Source organism: Mastigoproctus giganteus, chromosome 7, assembly GCF_048544385.1.
Source record: "Mastigoproctus giganteus isolate SK-2022 chromosome 7, ASM4854438v1, whole genome shotgun sequence".
NCBI classification, from domain to species: Eukaryota; Metazoa; Arthropoda; class Arachnida; order Uropygi; family Thelyphonidae; genus Mastigoproctus; species Mastigoproctus giganteus.
In genome coordinates this window covers 60,528,633-60,534,027 of record NC_143581.1, presented here as the reverse complement: position 1 = coordinate 60,534,027, position 5,395 = coordinate 60,528,633, and positions in this window count along the sequence as shown.

The window sequence follows — 5,395 nt, the reverse complement described above, 5'->3', positions numbered from 1 at the left end:
CAGTTTGTTTCTTTGATTCCAAATAAATTCATCAGCTTCTTAAATAAAAAAACAAACTAATAATTCCAAGCCCAAAAGGCTTGGATATACCAGTGTTGACACTCCATTCATAAATGGCACCTTTTGTTTTCCCTCTTATTGGGGAAAACATGAGTATATAATTTTTATGAACACTGGATGTGCCAGTGTTTTCCTATTCTGTGCACATCCTTAACCCCTTTAGTTGGTGCATCCCTAAGTTGCATTGACTGACTCTCCATGATAACTAATTTTTGACTAAATACAATTAAATTGAATTCCAATGTATTCATTATCTGGATAGTATAGTAGATTTCAATTTATGAAACTAATCACAACAGCTAATAGATATTTTCAAAAGCACAAATGCACTTATCCTATAAAATATTTTATACTTTAAAAAAGTGTATATATTTTGAATGTGAAAGCCACATTTGCTCCTGTCACATTCCCATGCTTGGTTGAATTTTTTTTTTAATCAATATATGTGATGCAATTGCAAATAAAATTGATAATCTTGTATGCAGATGTCATTGTAAAGGTTTGTTTTTTTATTATTGTGGGAAATAACATTGGCTATATGTGGAATTAGTACCAGTATGTTAGGAAATTGTCATAGTGGCCATGCTGTATTTTGTGTGCCAAGCTGTGTTAGCTCAATGTTACCATTAAGACATTGGGATGAATTCTACTTTTACAATGTGAAGTCTGCTAATAATAGTCAACTCAAACTTGTAATCTGAATTTTGTCAAACACCAGAATATAATCCAATTAATACACTTCATTGGAACAGTGACAAAATATTAAATCAATAAAAGTAATGTTAAGCATCTCTAGAAGTAACTTTTACAAACTTGTGTCATGCTTAAGCCTATTGTCATTAGTTGCTGTATATGCACAATTGTTTTTTCCCTTATGGACAGACTTAAATTCTAAAAATCAGGAATATAGATCAAAAGTTAAAAATACATTGAATAATAAATTCATATTTACATCACTGACAGACTTTAACTTGTGCATGATATGCACTTTGGTATTGGTAAGAAATAATTTGGTGTGATGCTGCCATCTTTATTTTCAATCTTGCAATACAACTGAATTATTTTGGCTTCCTTTCCCATCTTTTGTTTGGCAGGTTCAAGATTATAGCTAATCTTGAGGGGAGAGCAAAAAAAAAACCCTGAATACTTCAACTGGATGTTATCCAGATTTCTGTTATGATAAAGGCAGGGAGTGGAATGACTGGATGTGCTGATAAAGTATTGAGTGCTCTAAGAGGATTTTAAATTCATATTTTTGTGCATGTAATTTTTAAGGATTGACTTAACTAAGTTGCTGGTAATATTGGTTTGACATTAGCTTAAACCATCACAGGACAGAAATATGACATGGTAATGTTTACATAATGGTAGTCTTCACAACTGCACTTTGGTTTTTTATAGCAGCTTTTATAGATAGTCTTAAGTTCAGTTCTTTTGCAGGGTTCAGATATTTCAAAGGTTAAGCCGACGGCTTAAAATCTTTGAAAGATCTGAACCCTGCAAAAGAAAAGTTTATATTTTCTCACACCTGATAACCGAGAAAAATAAGACACTTAAAATCCACTGGGAATACCCAATTTATGTAAACAGTTCAGAAATGGAAAGACCCACAAATTGGAGTACTTCTGTTTCTTTTTTTCCTGCATTTTTAAGAAACTTTTGGCAATCTTTTATAATAAGATTAATATTAGAAAAGTCTTGGCAATTGTACAGCTGGAAACATTGTCTAGTACATTGCTATAAAGAATTTTTTAATGGCTGGCCAACTTTACAATTGCAGCTAGGCTATGAAAAAAGATATTTGTTGACATTGGACTACTGTAGATTTTAAATTTTCTGTAAATATATATGGAGAGACAGATTGCTCTAGAACACATTTGGTTATGCGAGTTTGAAGTTGGACAGTAAAAGGATGTTGACTGGTTGTGGCATGTTTGAACTGATTTGAAAGAGAAAACAAGAATTATAGAAACCAATTCAGAACAGTGCTCATGGAAGTATATAGAACAGGTGTGCAGCAGAAATATCAGACAGTGGACTTTGTTAGAGATGGGTTAGTAACCTAACTGCCTTCTTTTGAATAGAATCTAGAATCTAGAAGTCTTAGGTTGTGGGGGAACAGACCCAGATATGGGAACAATATTGATTGCAAATCCATCTTCCTACAGAATATTTGCAATGGCTAAAGAGAACTCAAGGCAATATGTGTAATGTGTTGATGGTTGAGATTAGAAGTCAGGGTAGTTACAATAGAGATTCTTGATCTTGCCTAATCAGACTCAAATGAGTAGGTTCTTTTTGTGAGATATGACGACTGTTTTAGAAGGATACTATAGCACCATTTTTTTAAACAAATAGCCATTCAAACTACTGGCAAGCTGTTTTGAGAGTAAGGTAAATTTGGTCTGAGAATTAAGACCATTGCATTATATCTGGTATTGCTAGTATTTGGGCGCCTCTGTAGCCAGGTGGGAAGGAGCACACGCTTCTTGATTAGACCGGGGTTTGAGCCCGTCACCACCAAATACGGAGGATGCGGAAAGGTCAAGGCAATGACCACCGCATATTCCCGGAGCAATATGGCCTTAGTTGCTAATGCTCCTAAAAACCAAACAGCTAGTATTTGCCATACAGTGCATTTTTCTGTACTAAAAAAAAAAAAAAACTAGATAACAAAATACAAATTATTATGATTTACTCATCTAAGTAACTATCTGGTTGCCCTTTGAATTTATTCAAACTACCTCTGAGGACAACTTTTTCCAGACTTGCTGGCTATAAGAGAGCTTCCTTACAAAAATCTAATCTCTTTCAGTGCCTTATAAACCTTAATCAGGTCACCTGAGTTTCCAAGCTCTGTAACCCACACAATTGGAGTTGCCTTGTACAGTGTCCTTTTGCCAATCTCATCTTGCCATTTCAGTTGCTCATTGGCTCCTTTCCAGGAGCTCAATATCATTTTGTAGATGAGTATTCCAAATGTGGTCTTATGTCTTACAATTGCCTTATACAGTGGGATTGTGACCTTCCTATCTCTACATTTGATAAATCAAAAGGACACTGGGCTCTCCTGGCTGCTAATTTCATATCTAACCACCACCTCTTATCTTCCCTAAATACATTATACATCCTATGGAACTCATCATCCCCAATTCTGGGTGGCACCATGTTTCTGATATGTTAGCCCTATCACATCAGCATTAGTTATCTTAATTGCAGACACACAGTTAAGGCTGAGTATTCTCTACCTAGTTGACTACTTTGATACACCCCTTGAAGTTATTTAGGCTTTATTCCCTAGCTTTATGTTGCAACTAATTTGAAACATTGCTACCCTCAAAACATGTTGCCAATATTGGCTGTTGAAGCAACAAACATTGAGATGGGCACAAGCATTACTTTGACCCATATTATCAGATAAATATTACCCTTATCCCCCACAACTAGCAGTTTCCCTAAACCCTTAAGGTATCTGATGGTACTGGCATAAATCCTTGTGCCATCTTTGTTCAAATGAATACCATCTCTACAAAATACATTCCTACCTACAAATGCAGGCTCCACAGACAAAAATTTCTCCCTAGAGCTTTGCAAATTTGCTCAAGTTTTCAGAAAATCTTGCTGGTTGCAACTTTCAGATTGTAAAGCCTTTCAGAAGCAAATTTATTCTATGGTTTGGATGTGGCATCTTATTTTTCCCAAGTTTTTTTTTTCTTGTGCATGTGAAAACCACAGCATTCCTGCACAAAGTAGCAGGAATGCTGTGGAACAGAAATCACCCCTTTCTGTTCTCAAGGGAGAACAGAAAGGGGTGATTCTCCTATGAATCAGCAAAATGTGCAATGTTTACTGATCTGGAACAGGACATGATATAGTTAAAGGGGAGGTGCCTGTGTGTGTGTTCGGTGCAGTGTGAAGAAATTAGGTGCCAGATCAGCATTACAATGGGCATTTATGAGTGAAGAGTTAATGCTCTTGAAAGAATTAAAATGGAGGGGGAGTTGGCCAGCTCCCCCTGGCCAACTTGTTAGAGCTCACACTTGTGCATGAGGCAGAAGGTGCTAGTCCCAAAGGAGATGATTATGGGTAATATGTTGTGCAAGTAGAATAGGACCGGGGCATATCTGCCAGGAGCAAAAGTAGATGACATTGGCAAGCACATACATATCTTTTAAGGGCACAAAAGGTGATATTGTTGCACATGTTGGCAATAATATTAATAGATCTGCAGACATACTTAACAAGTATAGGGCAATGTTAGAAAAAAGTCTAAAGTGTCTGCAATTCTGTCCAGAATCCACAGGAGGGAGTACACGTTGAAAGCCTTTTCAATCAATTTGGCTCTGGAGAGAATGTGCAAGGCTCATGGGGTACAATTTTTCACAGCATGGTTTGAGCTTGCTGAGAGACTATTTTTACAGAGATGGGATACACTTAAATGGAATTCCAGGCGCAAAGAATATTTGCTGATACTATCGAGGCAGTGATAGGTGGATTGGAAAACTGCTAGCTTTGGAGGGGGGAGGGGAATAAGGACCAATAGATTAACTAGAGCTGCAGGTAGAAGTGAAGGTGATCCTTGGAAAATGCAGCAGCCTGGAAAGGTGTCAGGCATTTCAGGCCATGCTGTGGGTCATCATGAAACCAGTGAATACATGGGCTGTGTAAGGGTAAGTTAGAGTAAGAATATGAGCATGTACACTAATACTAGAAGTGAATTTGAAGTACTGATTGCCATCAAATGCAGACATTGTAGGGATATTGGAGATGTGTTACTCAGATGTAAGGGATGCAGAATTTGAATAGAGCACAATGTGTACTGAAAGGACAGGAGGGATGGCAGGAATTATACTGAGTTGAAGAGAATATTAAATCTAAGACCAGGTGACATGCAATGTTGAGTCAGTCTGGTGTGACATAAGCAAAGAGAAAACGATTGGAGGTAGGAGTGTGTTATAAGTGTAATGACTGATGAGCATACCAAGCAGCTATATAGAAAAATTGTGTCAGTAAATCAGAATGTCTTATAATAGGTGTTTTTTACCTTTCCAGAAATTGATTGGAATTTGTGGGTTGGTCACTCATACATGCAAAACTTTTTGTGGATGACTGTTTTCTACAGCAGTGTGTTAGAGATGAAGCAATACACTTGGTTTAGTTATCAGCAGTGATTCTACATGCATTAAGAAACTACAGGTGAAAGACCCACTGGGTGCTTGCGATATGTGGAATTTAATTGAAGACTTTACTGCTGTCAAGGGTAAAGAGAAAGGCTTTTGCTTTCTTAAGGGTGACTAGTGGTGTCAGAGTTTTTAAATTATATGCAGTGGGACCA